The 18,083-nt window shown below is 38.2% G+C and overlaps 1 pseudogene; it reads left to right on the forward strand.

Annotated features, from left to right (window-relative positions):
- Nucleotides 1–18,083, forward strand: part of LOC112654023 (thioredoxin-dependent peroxide reductase, mitochondrial-like) — a 60,527-nt pseudogene that overhangs the window by 21,760 nt on the left and 20,684 nt on the right.

The raw sequence follows: 18,083 nt of genomic DNA on the forward strand, positions 1-18,083 counted from the left end.
CTCTCTGATCTGGCTTCCATCACCTCTCTGACCTCATTTCCTCTGAGTCTCCATCTCATTCATTCCCATGCCAGCCACACTTGCCTTTTTGCTATTTCTTGAACTTGCCAGACATTGATCAGCTTCAGGCCTTTGCAGTTGCTCTTTCTAATGTTACAAATACCTTCCTTCTAGATATTCCTGTGACTTATGCCAGTATGCCCATTGAGTCTTTATTCAGATGTTATCTACTTCATGAGGTCTGCCTTGATCACTCTATTTATAATTAGAGACCCTCCTGACACTCATCTTTTTTTCTTTAGCACTTATTATCTTCTAATATACTATATAATTTACTTATTTTTGTGTATTTGGTTATTGTCGCTTTTTTCCAACTAACAGAAAGATGCGTGAAAGTAAGATGTTTTAAAATTTTGTGTATTGCAGACTTCCAATATCTAGAATAGTGCTTGGGACATCGTGATTAACTAATATGTGTTGTTGTTGATGTAGGTCATCAGTGGGAATTTAAACTAGAAGAGTATTTTGATGTGACATTATGAATTCCAGGGAGACCCAGGTAGAGGACACCAGTAAAATTATTTGAGAGAATGAGTGACATGCATAAAGAGATGTTTTAAGGGAATTAATCTGGTAGTGGAAAATAGTTGGCCAAAATGTAAACATCTAAGAGGAATGCTTAACTGTCCAGATATGAGGACTAGAGGGACCAGAATAAAAGTTGAAATTCATTCAATAATCAATTCAATGATCAATTATTGTTCCCTAAAGTAAGATTAAGATTTGGGTTTCATGGAAGCCTAACTGATATCTTTGAGCTAGGAATGGCAGTTTGTGTATGAAAGCAAGTATAGATTGGGAAACACAGAGGGCTCAGGACTGAACTGTTAATATCTCATTTAGGAAATGGAAGGACAAAGTAGAGATAGGCAAGAGGCCAGAGAAGGAACTGAGGGAACTGGACAAGTAGAACATGAACAGTATCGAAGATAAAGTAGAAACTCAAATATTATTAGGCAGCATGGCTATGTGCCATGAAAAGAATGCAAATAATAATATTTATTATTATACATAGATTATATAAATTGATTTATAATGTAAATTTTAAGTGTCTTTGGCAAAATCCATCACTTGGTTTATATATGAGGACAAAAAGGTTTATCTGTGAAGACAAAAAGCATGGACTTAGTGGAAAGGGGTTTAGGTAGATACATCTACTGGAGTCAGACAAAAGTAACCTGACACATTTATCTTATATAAGCATAGGAGATATATTACATATTGTAATTAATTTCTCTCTTATCAAGGCTTGAGCAGAAACTGCCAATATCTCCCTGTGACTGTCCTCTCTAATTTCCATGGTTTTAAATCTTTTAACTGCCAATCAACAATTACATATTTGACAATTTTAAGGTCTGCTAAAGAGTAAGATGGTATGCTTTTATGTTGCATATGTTATAGTTGGGGATGCATATAATAGATCACTAAGCAGAGCATAAAACAGGCTTTCATTTCATGATAAGGACAATGAAGGAACTGCAACAGGGGTATACAACTGAGAGGGAAAGTGCTAGAAGGCAGTGGTAGATGTGTTAGAAAAGGCCTCTTGGGAGGTTAACACTTGAGCTGTGTCTGAATAGTAAGCCAAGTTGTAATCTTGGGGAGGACTATTTAAGTAGATATACCTGCCCTGAGGCAGGAATGAGTTTGGAATGTTGGACAAGTAGGGAGAAGGACTGAGGGCCTGAGCAGTGTTCATGAGAAGAGTGGTGGAAGATGATATAGACAGGACAGATCATATAAGATCTTGTAGGCAACGTAAAGCAGTTTGGATTTTATTGTAAGTGCAGGGAGAAATTGCTGTAGGGATGCAAATGTGGATGGTTACTTTTTGTACTAAGGGCTGGGTTATAGGATTTAAGTATGGAACAGAAGGGAGCAGTTAGGCTATTGCAACAGTCCATGTGAATGATGGCTTTGACTTGGACTGGAATGTAATTAATGAGATGGAGAGAAACACATAGATTTAGGATATACTTCGGGGCTGAAACAGTGAGAACTTGGTGATGGATTAGATGAGTGGGATAAGAAGAAAGTACAATTCAAAAATGATTGCTAGATTCTTGGCTTGAGTGTGCAGATGTGATGGCAGTTCCTAATACAGGAAAAGCGGAAGAGGGACAAGTTTCAGGGGAGTGTTGGGGGCTCCCAAGACCAACCTCAGGTTCCATGATTCACTACAAGGACTCACAAAACTCAGAAAAGCTATTATATTCATAGCTATAATTATGCAAAAATGTATAGATTAAAAGCAGCAAAGGAAAAAGTCACCCTATGTGGGTGAAGTTTAGAAGAAACCAGGCACAAGCTTCTTCTAATTCTATCTCAGTGGAGTCATACAGGCAGTGTTTAATTCTCCCAGCAGCAATGTAGGATAACAGGCATGGAAGTATTGCCGACCAAGGAAGCTCATCTGCGACTGAGAGTCCAGGGCTTTTCCTGGGGATCATTCACATAGGCCTGGGATACCCACATGGCCGACTTCAGGTAATCAATGTCCAATCCCCAGGTCCCCAAGTTTAAACTGATAGAGCATAACTCGGTGCTCCAGGAATACAAAGGCTCTTTATTAGGCAGAATATTTTAAGGGCTCAAAGGTTATCTCCTAGAAGCCAATAAAGAGCCAGGCTAGACCTTTGGGATGTGCAGAATTTGGGCAGTTTGAGTCTGCTGAATTAACTTTTTAATTGCATAAGGGAGAAGCCAAACACAATTTGAAGTTTAAGGTGCTTCTTTGACTTCCAAATGGAAAGGTCAGGAGTTAGAGATATGATGATGGGAGTTTTCAGTGTACACAGCATATACATGGTATTTATTTATTTATTTATTTATTTATTTATTTATTTATTAATTTTTTAATTTATTTTTTATTGGTGTTCAATTTACTAACATACAGAATAACCCCCAGTGCCCGTCACCCAGTCACTCCCACCCCCCACTCTCCTCCCCTTCCACCACCCCTAGTTCGTTTCCCAGAGTTAGCAATCTTTACGTTCTGTCTCCCTTTCTGATATTTCCCACACATTTCTTCTCCCTTCCCTTATATTCCCTTTCACTATTATTTATATTCCCCAAATGAATGAGAACATATAATGTTTGTCCTTCTCCGATTGACTCATTTCACTCAGCATATAATACCCTCCAGTTCCATCCACGTTGAAGCAAATGGTGGGTATTTGTTTAAAATCATGAGACTGGACAAGATTACCCAGAGAATCTGTGTAAAAAAAGAAGGCAGCCTAGGACTGAGATAAAAGGCTCTCCAATACTTAGAGCTTAGAGTAGGACAATATGCCAGCACAGAAGATAGAAGGGAAACTGGGAGATTACACAGTCACCCAAGCCAAAAGAAGAAAGTATTCTAAGGCAGAGGAAGTCAGGAGCATTGAATGTTAATGAGATGCTTAAAGGCGAAAGATGGAAGATCACGGGTAATCAGGATCGAACTGTGAAGAGGCTGACAGTGATGATGCACAAGTGAAAAGAGATAATTCCTGGCATTGAGTCCTTGCAAAGGCAAGTTGTAATCTCCAGAGCACAACTCAAGATGTACAATACCTACATTGTATAAGAGAAGAAGCAGCAAACTGAGTTCAGGCCCATGTTTTTGGACATTTAATGGGGAGAAAATGAGGAATTGCTGTCAGATTGCTTGTAATCTCACAGTGTATTAGGCCCCATTTAAAATTTTCATTTTTTCTTTACCTCTGGTCAACATATTTCTCCAACTAAAGAGAAGGGTATGGAGGTTCCTCAAAAAGTTAAAAATAGAACTATGACCTATGACTCAGCAATTGTACTACTAGGTATTTACCCAAAGGATACAAAAATACCAATTCAAAGGGGCACATGCACCGTGATGTTTATAGCAGCATTATCAACAACTGCCAAATTATGGAAAGAGCCTAAAAGTCCACTGATGATGAATAGATAAAGAAGATGTGGTATATATAATGGAATATTACTCAGTCACCAAAGAGAATGAAATGTTACCATTTCCAAAGACGTGGATAGAGCTAGAGTGTATTAGGCTAAGTGAAATAAGTTAGAGAAAGACAAAAACCATATGATGTCACTCATATGTGGAATTTAAGAAACAAAACAGATGAACATAGGAGGGGGGGTTTAAAAAAAAAAGGAGATGGAGACAAACCAAAAGAGATTCTTAACTATAGAGAACAAACTGAGGGTTGCTGGATGGGAGGTGGGCAGGGATAATGTGTTTTAAGGAGAGCATTGTGATGAGCACCAGGTATTGAATGTAAGCGTTGTTTCACTAAATTCTACTCCTGAAACTAATATTGCACTATATTTTAGCTAATTAGAATTTAAATAAAAAGTTGAAACTGAAAAAAAATTAAAGAGAAGAATGGTTGCTAGACAATAATAGAGGAATTCATGGCCTGATGATCTTGATGATGGGCAAGATCTGTGGGACTGAGCATAATAAACAAAGTAAGCAGGAAGGATAGGAAGGTATGGTTTTAGAGGAGTCACATGCATTATTTTAGTGGTGAAGTAGCTGCATATAAAGACAAGGCTCAAGATGTGGCCATTGAAGTAAGTGCCTGAAATAGAGCTAAGGAGAGGTCCTTAGGAATAAGGAGGTGATGAAACCTAAGGAGCTATGATTTGGGATGGATCAGCTATGTGTCCCTGAGGGGATGACAGGATTTGGGGATGAAGGAAAGGACAAAGACGTCAATGTGTAAAGAGAAGGGGGAATGATTTTGTTATGTGGCAGTGAGATGAAAGAGTAGAAGGTAGGCTTAAAAGGAGAGGAGTAATTGTCCAGAAGTGAGTGGAGAGTAAGGAGGATCCTGGAAATCCTCTTGCAGTCTTGCACTTAAAATGCAGGAAAGTGATTGAGTAAATTCAGGGAGTCCCTCTGGAGACAATCACATTTTAGTAAATGATAAACATTGAAAAAAATATGAATGAAGAATGTGAAGATATATGGGTTTGTTAATCTTGGAATGGGAGTGCCCAAGGGAGGAGTGAAGAATGAGATCACACAGTGGGAGTTTGGACCATAGAAAATAAATCTTAAAAAGAGGAAAGTAAGGAGAATACAGGAGTTCAAGAATTTCATTGGCAGTGACAGAGAAAACAGAATGAATATCTCTGGACATTTCTGACTCTCAGGTCAGAATAAGAGCAGTTGAAGAAAAGAGCTAATGTTACCCTGGCGAACATGAAGCTCAAGCATTCAGAGTTCAGTTGCATTCAGGATGAGCCTCGAGAGGAATGTTTATCTAATGTTTTATTTGTGGTCACTGTTCAAATGACTGTATTCAGAAAAATTTTGCCAAAATGCCAATTTGGTTATAGTTATCTCTTTTGCTTAAATCTTTTCAATGCCTCTTAACCAAGCCACTTAACCTTACGCAGAGTAAGGAAGAAGAAAGGAGGAATAATTTTTGGAGAAAGATGTTAAGAAACGTGTAGGAAAAATATAGACACTTGGTGACTTTTAGGAAGATAGGGAATAGATGAGGAAAAAGAAGAAAGATTGGATAAATAGATAAACATATTTCAAAGAAGGAATTGTATGACATTTCTTTTTTTTTTTTTTGTATGACATTTCTATTCCTAGAATATCAACAAGGAATCAAAGGAGCTAAACAAGTCTTGTCTTTTTTTTTTTTTTAAAGCAAATCTACCCCTTCTTATAGCTTTAAAAATCATAACACAGCTGAGTGGAAGAGAGAGACAGCTAGAGTGAAGATGACAGGCATTTGAATCAGATAGGTTAATCTGAGTTTGAATGTGGAATAATGCCATGTGTTGCCATCTTTCCCATTACTTTCCTGTATAAAAAATCAAGCTAACTAACCCTTTAATTTTACTCTTCTTGCCACTACCCCAAATATCTGGAAACAGATTGGAAGTATGGTCTTTGGGTTACTTATATGGAATAAAGGCCTCCAGGGATTCAAGTTACGAGGGAAGGTGGGTGAGAAAAATAAATGACAAGAAAAGATAGGTAAACAAAGGAGTTCAGTCATCTTCTTTGGAAAAGCAGGAGAGGTCATCCAGCATCAAGCTTGGAGCTCCAAGAAACTCACCATTAACAAACTAAGATGTTGAAACCAAGCCTTTCGGTAGTATTGGTTGTCGTATCTCCTGTTTATTCCATACGTATTACATAGGTCATAGATGAGTGAAAGTTTGTATTTTTAAAATGGGGAGTTTTGCTGCTTTGGGGGCGTGCTGTGAAGACAGACTTGGAATGCTTTCAAGAAGCCCTATGTTTGTGTTAACCATCTTCAACATGAAAAATGGGTAAGAAAGAGCCCTTGGGAAATCCCAGGGAAGGCAGGATAGGGGAAGGCAGTAGCAGATGACTGTTAACTCCTGCAAAACTGCTACTATAGTCGATCCTTCAGGATGGTAGATGGTGAAGACAACTGGGAAAGTAGAGAAATAAAAAGCAGTCAGCAATTACTACTTACAGCTTTGTGTTTTAAACCAACTATTATTTGGTTCTTTATCTTCTTTTTCTGGCAAGTTGTAATCTTTCATGCGTAAACCCTAAGGTCTCTCTTGGCTTGAGTAAGGTTTTAGTTCCACAGAGAAGTGTTGTAATCTTGGGCTTTTCTTTGGGCTCTGGCTTTCGTTGGTGCCGGTTCTACACAGTTACTGACGGTTCACATAGGGATATCCCCGGTTGGTTCTTTTCATTCCCCATTGATCAGGAGCAAATGCTCCCTTCATGCTTCCATCTCATACGGGATGGTCAAATGTTTATTCTCCTCCTAAGGGGCTAGTAGGCTTGCAGAGCTGTTGAACCGTGGCTTGTCCTTGTGGATGACATGGACTGGTGCTGACTCTTTAGGGCATTTGCTCGTTGTTGTCCATTCTATTCTGTTTGCTGCTATTGAGACAAAGATATTCCTTCTTCTTCCCTCTTCAAAGACTATGGGTTTTTCTCTCTCATCTAACTTTGCTCCAGCTTATACGTATTCTTTGCCTTTTGTCCAATGCCGCCGCCTCCAAATCCCGTAGTCTATTGAGAAAGCTGGCTCTGTAAGCACAGATCTGAGAATCCTCCTCTCAGATTTAATTTTGCTTCTGCTTTGTTGTAGGCTGGAGGAGGAGACCTAGCTCTTGAATAAGAGTGAAAGGGGGAGTGAAATGCACAGAAAGCATGCTACTAATATTTTGAGTCAACACTGTACAACAATTATGCAAATGATGAAGTCTGGAGTAAACGTCTGCCTTTTGTCAAACAGGACCAGGTGGTCTGAGACAAGGAAGCATTTTTTTTTTTTTGTTATTAGTTTGGTTTACTAGTGAGATTTCTTTTGCTTATAAGTGACATAAAGCACGTTTGGATTAGCCTTCTTAGTTAGGAAATTGATTGGAGAGACACGATGATATACAGTGAAATGAAAAGAGAACAATCTAGCTGTAAGAAGGGCAGGAATTCACCTGGGCCTTAGAAGCCGCAACCCCAGGCTCTGCAATACTCTCAGGGCTCTTTCCTTTTCCTATTGACCCTTTCCCTATGTGTATAGACTGGCTTTCTACATGTGGTCGAAAACCTGACCTCTTACTAACATCTAAATGTAGCTTTCTAATTGGAAGAAAGAAACTATGTCCCCCTTTTCTCTAAGAAAAAGAAGGAGGAGAAAGAAGAAGAGATGGAGAAAGGAGGGGAAGAAGAGGTGGAGGGGAAAGACGATCTGAATAGGATATTTCTTGGCCAAAAATTTATTTTGTGCAAAATAGGGATGAAAGATAGGAATTAGCACTGATCTGCAAAATAAGAATATTAAATATTTAATTGTGAGATTTCTGGTCTTAACAGCTGGTAAGAAAAGTATTTATCTTCTGCTTTATGAATTAGTATTATGCTGTTTTATAACAATTGATATTTATACTTTGAGGTGTGTGTGTGTGTGTGTGTGTGTGTGTGTACTTGCCAGAAATAGGAAGAATAATAAGACAAGTTCTGTGACTACTACTGGTGCAGAGAATTTTAGAACCCGTGAGCAATTATTTCGGACTGAATAACTCTGACCTGTAAAAATCTGCTGCAGAGAGAAGTCAGATGCATCTTAAAGCAAAATAGACTCCTGTCATCATGGCCATACTTTCCCAAAAGGCATATGAAACATTAAAGAAAGGGACAGGGCAGAAGAGAAAGGCATGAGATCAGGGATCAGGGACATCCATGAGAAGCTAGTCTGTACATTTTTAACTTCTTGGTTCCCCCCCTTTTTTTTTAGATTATTTATTTACTTATATATTCATGATAGACACAGAAAGAGAGAGAGAGGCAGAGACACAGGCAGAGGGAGAAGCAGGCTCCATGCTGGGAGCCCAACGCGGGACTCAATCCCGGGACTCCAGGATCACACCCTGGGCCAAAGGCAGGTGCTAAACCACTGCGCCACCCAGGGATCCCCCTGGTTCCCTTTTTTTAGGGTAGTGTATACAGCAGATGATAGTCAACAAATATATCATTATAGAAAGCTACTTAGTTTCAAGAATATCTGTCTAGAAAAGAAACGAGATAATGTGGCATCATCGTGGGTACAGGGCACAGGGAAGATCCCCATGCACCCCTTGGTCCCACAGAAATTCACAGGCCAGCAGACCCATATTTCATGAGATATATGGAGTGACTTGCCCAAAGCAGATTTCCACAAGTCTGAGGAAGTACTCATCACCTTCCTTTGCCATTGTCTGTGTTCCTTGTGTGTGATTCAGAGGCACGTTAGTACTGGTGATGTCCAATTTAGCAAGACATATTTAAACACACTTAATACATTTGGCCAAAAAGAAGTCATCTGTAACATTATCAGGTTATTCATACTTTTGGATGGTCGCCTTTGTATGGTTCATGGTCTGAACATCTTCTCCACATGAAGTTACAAAACACTGTGGTAGATGTTATGCTAATTATTTAGTTTAATTTTCTCCGTTTTATGTCATAATTTCTTTTAGTTAACATAAATCTTTCTGTAAAGACTGATGCAGTTGTTCAATCTCATTTAATGATACTCCGTGGAACTGAAGAACAGACAATACAGGAAATGTATCCTACTAATATTTGTTGGTACCAGTACCAACTTTTATTGGCACAGAAAGCACTATATTATTGAGGTGACTGCATCCCAGCAGATAGGGGGTGACCAGTTGTGACGTAATGTTTTCTTACGGAGAAGCTAGAAATACAGTGGTAGAGCACAGTGAGGACCGTGACATCAAGTCTGCGTGGACAATACAGGAAGAGACATGAGAAAATCCACTTATACATAGGCTTGAGACAGTTAAACAATAAAATGGGAGGAAATCAACAATCACCTTCTAAGTCCCATTTGCAAAACCCCAGGGTAGAGTCTCACTGGCTCAGCTTGGAGGAGATGCTAAGATCCAGTCCAACTCCCAATACCCAGATAATGCAAGGGCTAAGCATTAATGTAGCTACTCCTGCAGACTGTGGATGGGGAAGACGGAGCAGTTTTAAAAAGGAGAGAGGAGTTGGATGGTCAATCCCACAGTAATGCACTGGTGACTACATCATCTACTAGTTGGTCTTCGTGACCGAAGATATTACTAGTTTTGGGAAGCTGACTTTATAATAAACTCCTGTTTGTAGAAGTCATAGATATAAAAGTCATAGACAAAATGTTATAGATTATATAAGACTTAGATTGTAAAAGTCATAATAAAAGGTAGTTAATTTATTACATGGTGTATAGTCTCTGTTTCATGCCTTTTCGTGTTTAGGTGTGAGGTCAGACTCAGAATCCTCATCTCTTTAATATGACAAATAAATAAACACTTTCTGACAATCCTAGAAAAATCAGAAAGAAGACAGAAATGGGAAATTGGCTTTATTAATTCTAAGAAAACTGAAGATTTTTATGTTATCTCATATACCTGATAGAAGAAAATTGAGAAAACAATGAAATTGAAACGGGAGTCACCAACTAAAAACTTTGTCCACTGAAAATTAATAAACAACAACATGACTTCCTTTGCCTCCAGCTTTGTTGAGGTGTAACGATAAATAAAAATTGTATATGTTTAAGACATACATGTGACAGTTTGGTACATGCACACATCATGAAAGGATGAGCACTGTCAAGCTAATTGACACATCCAGTACCTCACATGGGTACCATTTTAGGAGGGTGTGGTGAGAACATTTAAGATCTACTTTCTTAGCCAATTTCAAGTACAGAATAGAGTATTAGTAACTATATTCACTGTACTGTACATTAGATTCCTAGAATTTATTCATCCTATAACTGAAACTTTGTACCCTTTGACCACTATCCCCATTTCCCCCACCCCCTAGCCCCAGGCAGCTGCTATTCTATCCTCCGGTTCTGGGTTGAAGATCTTAAATTCCACATATAAGCGAGACCACACAGTATGTATCTTACTCTGTCTGGCTTATTTCGCTTGGCATAGCTTCTTAAAGATTTATTCATGTTGTCACAAATGAAAGGATTTATTTCTCTCTCTCTCTTTTTAAATATTTACTTATTTGAGAGAGAGTGAGCACAAGTGAGAGGAGGGGCAGAGGGAGAGAGACAAGCAGGCTCCCCACTGAGTGGAGAGCCCAATGTGGGGCCCAGTCCCAGGATCTTGAGATCAAGACCTGAACCAAAGTCACCTGGGTGCCACAGGATTGCTTTTTTCTCAATGGCTTAGTAATTTCCCCGTGTTTGTGTGTATGCGTGTGTGCATGTATATATTTAAATACATTTACAAATTTATATACACATATAAATATGCCACATTTTCTTTATCCATCTTCTGATGGGCACTTGGGTCATTTCTGTATCTTGGCTATCGTGAATAATACTGCAGTGGACATGGCACTGCAGACATCTCTGAGATCCTGATTTCATTTTCTTTGGATATATATCCACTAGTGGGACAGCTGGATCATAGGGTAATTCCATTTTTAACTTTTTGAGTAAGTTCCATACTGTTTTCCATACTGGCTGTACCAATTTGTATTCTCACCAACAGTATACAGGGGCTTGCTTTTCTCCACATCCTTGCCAAAACTTATTGCTTATCTTTTTGATAATAGCTATCCTAACAGTTGTGAGGTGATATCTCATTGTTATTTTGGTTAGCATTTCCCTGATGATTAATGATAATGAGCACCTTTTCATGGACCTGTTGGCCCTTCGTATGTCTTCTTTGAAAAAATGTCTATTCAGGCCCTTTGTCCATGTTTTGATCAGGTTATAGTCTTTTCCTATAAAGTTTTAAGAATTCCTTATATATTTTGAATATTAACCCCTTATCAGATATATTCTTTGTAAATATTTTCTCTTATTCCATTGGTTGCCTTTTCATTTTGTTGATCATTTACTTGGCTGTACATATTTGTTTATTTATTGCTTTATTTATTTTTAAGTAGGCTCCATGCCCAAGGTGAGGCTCAAACTCACAACTGTGAGATGAAGACCTGAGCTGAGATTAAGAGTCTGATGCTTAACTGACTGAGCCACCCAGGCACATGTGTATGAAAATACCCATGGAATTTTAATAAGGATTGCACTGAATTTTTAGATAAGTTTGGTAGTATGGACACTTTCACAATATTAATTCTTCTAATCCAAGAGTTTTTTTAAATTTATTTGTGTCTTTAGTTTTTTTCTCACTGTATTATAATTTTCACTGTACGGATTTTCACCAACTTGGTTAAGTTTATTCTTTTGTTTGTTGGTTGTTTTTTTAAAAATATTTATTTATTTATTTGAGAGAGAGAGAGAGAAATAGAGGGAGAGCAGTGGGGAGGGGCAGAGGGCGAGGGAGAGAAAGTCCCAGGCAGATTCAGTGCTAAGCACAGAGCCTGACACGGGGCTCCATCTTACGACCCTAAGATCACAACCTGAGCTGAAACCAAGAGTTGGTTGCTTAACTGACTGAGCCACCAGGTGCCTTTTGGTTAAACAGATTCTTAAGTTATTTAATTCTTTTCGATGCTATTATTGTTAACGTATAGAAATGCAAATGACTTCTGTACTTTGATTTTGTATCCTACAACTTCACTGAATTCATTTATTAGTTTGAACAGTTTCTTGGTGGAATCTTTAGGGCTTCCTATATATAAGGTTATGTCAGCTTGAAACAGAGAAAATTTAACTTCTTTCTTTTCCACTTTTTTTTTTCTTTTACATTTTATTTACATTTTTTACTTAATTGCTCTGGCCAGGACTGCCTGCACTATGTTGAATAAAAGTGTTGTGAGCAGTCACTTTTGTCTTATTCCTGACCTTAGAAGTAAAACTCACATTTTCACCATTCAGGATGATAATAGCTGTGAACTTATCATATATGGCCTTTATTATGTTGGGATACATTCCTTCTACTTATGATTTATTAGAATTTTTATCATGAATTATGTTGAATTTTGTCAAATGCATTTTCTGCATTTATTGAACTGATCATATAATTTTTTTAAAAAAAGTTTTTATTTATTCATGAGAGACACAGAGAGAGAGGCAGAGACACAAGCAGAGGGAGAATCAGGCTCCCTGTGGGGAGCCCAATGTGGGACTCGATCTCAGGACGCTGGGATCACGACGTGAGCTGAAGGCACACTCAACCACTGAGCCGCCCAGGCATCCTTGATCATGTAATTTTTATCCTTCATTTTGTTAAAGTGTTGTGTTGTATTTATTGATTTGCATATGTCAAATCATCTTTACATCCCGGGAATAAATCCCAATTAGTCATGATTTATACACCTTTCAACATGTTTTTGAATGTGTCTTATTAGTATTTTCTTGTGGATTTTGCACCAAAGATAGTGGCCTGTAATTTTTTTTCTTGTAGGACCCTTATCTGGCTTTGGTGTAAGGCCTTGGCTGGCCTTGTAAAATAAGTTTAGAAATATTCCTTCCTCTTCAATTTTTTGGAAGAGTTTGAAAGGAAGCAGGATTAATTCTTTAAATGTTTGGTAGCTTTTACTTATGAACCCATTTGGTCTGAGGCTTTTTGTTGTTGTTGGGAGGTTTTGATTACTGCTTTAATTTTTTTACTCATTATTTGTTCAGATTTTCTATTTCCTTGTGATTCAGTCTTTGTAGGCTCTACGTTTCTAGGAATTTATTCGTTGCTTCTAGATTATCCAATTTGTTGGCTTATATTTGTTCATAGTAGACTCTAATAATCTTTTGTTCGTCTTTGCCAAAATGCTAGTTATTCAAATAGACAAGTCATACATATTCAACTACTCATTTGAAAAAAAAAAGATCACTGTGTTGTCCACAGGAGTTAACACTGGCATGCATGCAGAGTGATTTGGGTTCAAATCCCACTTCTGCTCTCTACTAGTTATAAGCCTAGATAAATTATTTTACCTCTCTGAGCCTCGTTTTATTGAGAAAAGTAGTAAGAATTCTCTTTAAAGCGTATGCAGACAAATACCAAAAAGGTAATTGTTACTTAAAAAGCCTTGGAGTTAGATCCTACATAACTCATTATTTAATTTGGTCACTGTGGAAATTTCAAATGGAGAAAAGTGGGCAAAGGAGGAGGAATGCCATTGTTGAGAAGCAAGAATTCCTGTCTCCTTCAAGGTCCTTCCAGCTGGACTGAGAATTAAATGAACATGACACAGATTAACAGGAGAAAATTAAATTTAATGGTATTTATGTACAGGAATCCACAAAGACTTGGAAATTTCAAAGACGGTCAGGAAAATGAAGTGTGTAAGTCATGCTGAACGAAGGGGAAGTGTGCAGCGGTCTGAGAAATTGAAGAGAAGGAATGCAATTCACAGGGCAGGAAGAAGAAGAGCAGATGCTTGGTAATTAGATTGTTGCCTCGCCAAACATGCATGATTCAGGTGAAATTAATCTCTGGTAATAATCTTTATTCTGGAAAGACCCCTAATTAGATTCTTCTGTGTGGTGACGGGAGAGGCAGAAGTTTCTCTTGACCCCTCTGGGTCTCAATTACCTTCAGCTCAACATCATCTTCAAGCCAAATGGCCCATCTTGGGGCAGCCTGCTCTTGGCCCCCACACCATCACTTCCATGAGGCATGCCAGAGGGTGACCAGGAGACTTGTGAGAATGTTGTAGTTTTACCCTGGAGCTCTCTCTCCTCCAGGACTTTAGGGCTTTTAGGCACAGACAGTGAACTTTATAGGAGCATCCCATGAAGAACAGGCTAAAGCAGCTCACAGGAGACTGATCCTTTACAATATTTAAAAAGGATTTATACTTGGTAATGCATATTCTTTTCCAGAGTCTGGAATGCTTACATTAACTTATAAGGTATTTCTCTTAAAAGGTTCAAAGTTTTAATCTTGGCATCCATCTCTTAAAGGCAAGTACAGTGTTACATGATTCCTTCAAGGAATTTATTGACTATCTCCAGGAACTCCACGGGGAAAGCAACTCATGCAGCAGCATATGCCTGTACCTGCCTCCTCAGACCCACTTTAAACAGTTGCTCTTTCCTCTATAATTTATACATGGCTTGGGTGAACCCGCGTAGTCATGTATGACTTTGTCCAAACTGAGATAAGTCTGAATTCCTTAGAATCTTCTTTCACAGGGCCTAGAGCACTGCAGCTACTCATGGCATAGAACAGAGGTGGGTAGACTTATTAAGGGGGAGGGGGCAGTGTTCACATACCTTCGTTTATTTAGAGCAGATGAGCTCCCTCCAAGGTCAGTATAGGAGAAAACCAATTTCAGAGGCATTTGCATGGTTGCATCACTACAAAACACTTTTCAAGCAGAGTCTCTTGATTCAGTCTGAATGTAGGAACTTTTCAGTATTTGTACTTCATATATTAAGTATTCCTGAGTCGGATCCATACATTACCCAAATATCTTAACTATATGTTTCTGATGGACAAGTACTATTATGGGAAGTCTAAGCCTCGTAGATATAATAGTTTAAAATGTTTTTTCTCTTGTACGTATCATTTTATGTAAAAATGATAATGGATAGCTAATCTCTCCAAGAACAAGTCTTTTTCAGATATTTACAGACTGTTATTCAAAAGTTAAGAATTCTTAATTCAAGTGGAGTCACATACATTAATAGTCTTCATGTTTGACAACAGCATAGGTAAGGTGAGTGGTGGAGAGAGGAGAAAAGCCAAGGGAAAATCAGATCTGAGACTCTAGTTTGAGAACAGCTGCTCCTGGGAAACAGTTAGTTTCAAAAATTAAAAATTTATCTAATATGTAAATTCATCTGACGATCCAGGATAAATGAACAGACGCCCTATCTCTCTAATTTTGAGGTCCATTCAGAGCTTCCTTAAGTAGATTTTTGACTCTACTCAGCTTGAGTAGACTGACCCACAGGATCCCATATGGTAAGAAGATTAGGAAAGAAGGCAGATACTGTGTGTATTAAGGGGCTAATGATGTTAGCTCTTTTGCTCTTATTTGTCTCAGCTCATACATAGAGGGGGAAAACTGAATGCACACAATGTACTGAGACCTGGAGACAATTACTAAATAAAACCACTGGGTCTTATTAATTAATTAACTGGCTCATTCCTAAATGAAGTCTTTCCTAAAGTGGCCCATTCTAAGAGATGATTTAATATGTGGCTGATGATATGAGGGTGTCTCTTGCCTTTGATCTAAAATACAAACTATTGCCAAAAGGCTTAAAAAAATGATCACAGCTACTTCAGTAGTAAACAATTACAACAGAGCCCCAGAATTATGCAGGAGACAACATCTCTGAGTAATGTTAATTTTTTATGCCTCTTGTCAGACATATTTTTGTGATGGAGCTGACTTTATGCCTTGTTATTCTATCCCATGATCACCCAGTTCTCACTTTTCCAATTTAACAAGCAACCTAGGAAAGAAAATAAACGAATAGGCCAGCAAAAGCCTTTCAGGATTCTACCTTTTTTTTTTTTTTTTGGTGTGACTGTCTAGATTCACATTCTAGTCTATCAATCATTCACTCACACCACAAATATCTACCAAAGGCTATCTAATAAATAAGCCAGGCACTTTCTAGGTCTTAAAGATGGTACCAAAGGTGAAAGACAGTATCTTTCCTTTAGGAAGCTCAAACTTCATCCAAAATAGTACTACACAAAACAATATGCTGTGAAGGGCCATGGGAACACAAAAAGCAAGGAAAAAAAGTGAATTCACTTTGAAAAGTGCTGAAAGATTCCATAGGAGGTGAAACCTAATTGGGTTTTGAAGGATAAATATTTGCAAAGAGAGAAGAATGGGGGAGAAAGCCATAGAGAGAAGCCAGGTTGTCTGTGTGGGTGATGGGTATGAGTTTTGTGTGGTCAATTAGGTGTGTTTGTGAAGTACATGGGTTTGGCTGGAAGTGTCAGTAAGTCATATGTGTGCCATGTTAAGGAGTTTGGGGATCTTCCTGATGGCAAACTAGCATGAATTTTTAATTGAGAAAGAAATATAATCAGATTTAGATTTTTTTTCTTAAAAGATTTTACTTATTTATTCATGAGAGACACAGAGAGAGGGGCAGAGTCACAGGCAGAGGAAGAAGTAGGCTCCCTGCGGGGAGCCTGATGTGGGACTCAATCCCAGGACTCTGGGATCACACCCTGAGCCAAAGGCAGACGCTCAATCTGTGAGCCACCCGGGCGTCCCAGATTTGGATTTTAAAAAGATTAAGTTTGGAGAATACGTAGATAGGTTTCCAGTTAGGAGACACTTGCCTGAGGGAAACCAGCTAGGAAATTATTTTAATAGTTTAGTTGAGAGGTAAAGAGTTGAATCAAAGGAATAAGAATAAGGAAACAAAGGAGAATTAAGGAGTTTGGATTTATGAATCACTTCCTTAGAGCTCAGTCAGACAGAATTTGTAAAGTTGATAGCAATCAAAATTGTTGTTTATGGTGATTCCCTTAGTATATACATACGAATAATGTCCTGTTTGGCGTTTGTATTCTCCACTGTGCAGATAAATAAGAACAAACCTAAAACAATCTTTTAAATTGAATCTTAGTTTATTTTCAAGCAAATTTGGCCATTATTCCTAAAAAGTGTTTTGTTTGTTTGATGTTTTTTCATTTAAATTCAACTAATTAACATGTATTATTGGTTTCAGAGGTAGAGGTTGGTGATTTATCATTTTTTTAAAGATTTTTATTTGTTTATTCATGAGAGACAGAGAGAGAGAGGCAGAGACACAGGTAGAGGGAGATGCAGGCTCCCTGTGGGGAGCCCAATGTGGGACTCGATCCCAGGCCCCTGGGATCACGTCCTGGGTGGAAGGGAGATGCTCAACCCCTGAGCCACCCAGGCATCCCTCATCAGTCTTATATAACACCCAGTGCTCATCACATCACATGCCCTCCATAATGTCCATCCCCCAGTTACCCCATCCCTCCCACCCCTCCAGTGACCCTCAGTTTGTTTCCTAGAGTTAAGAATCTCTTATAGTTTGTCTCCCTCTCTGATTTTCTCTTCATTTATTTTTTCCTCTCTTCCCTTAGGATTTTCTGTTTTGTTTCTTAATATCCACATATAAGTGAAATCATATGATAACTGCTTTTCTCTGATTGACTCATTTGGCTTAGCACGTGAAGTGTTTTTGTTTCCTTGTTTTTCTGTTTACTCTTGTAAGCATGCTTGCTACTCTAGATCTCTGTGAGGTTTAAGCTACTGGTAAAACTGTGTCCAAGAAAAAGGCTGGAGCTATTAGAATATATGTTTTTTAAATGGTTAGCTGTACACAAAAGAAAATTTTTAGTATGCTGGCACTGATCTATATGGTACTCTAAGCATTTGTCATATAGGGAAGGAAACATTTTCCCTTTTTTTTGTGTAGGTTCTTTGGCTGGTCTGATAATTAAATTGACATAAGACAGATTAACAGGAGAAAAATCATTTAATTCTGTACATATGGGAGCCCATAACAATGTGAGACTTGAAAAAGTTTAACCAACACAAACAAAGCAGGCAGCTTTTAAATCTTTTAGACAAAGAAACAACAAATTTGTGAAGAATTGATAAGACAAAGAGATTTAGGGCTTGGGGTAGTAATTTAGTGAAGTATCAAGTTTTG

The sequence above is a fragment of the Canis lupus genome, chromosome 3 (assembly GCF_003254725.2).
Source record: "Canis lupus dingo isolate Sandy chromosome 3, ASM325472v2, whole genome shotgun sequence".
In the NCBI taxonomy this organism is placed as follows: Eukaryota; Metazoa; Chordata; class Mammalia; order Carnivora; family Canidae; genus Canis; species Canis lupus.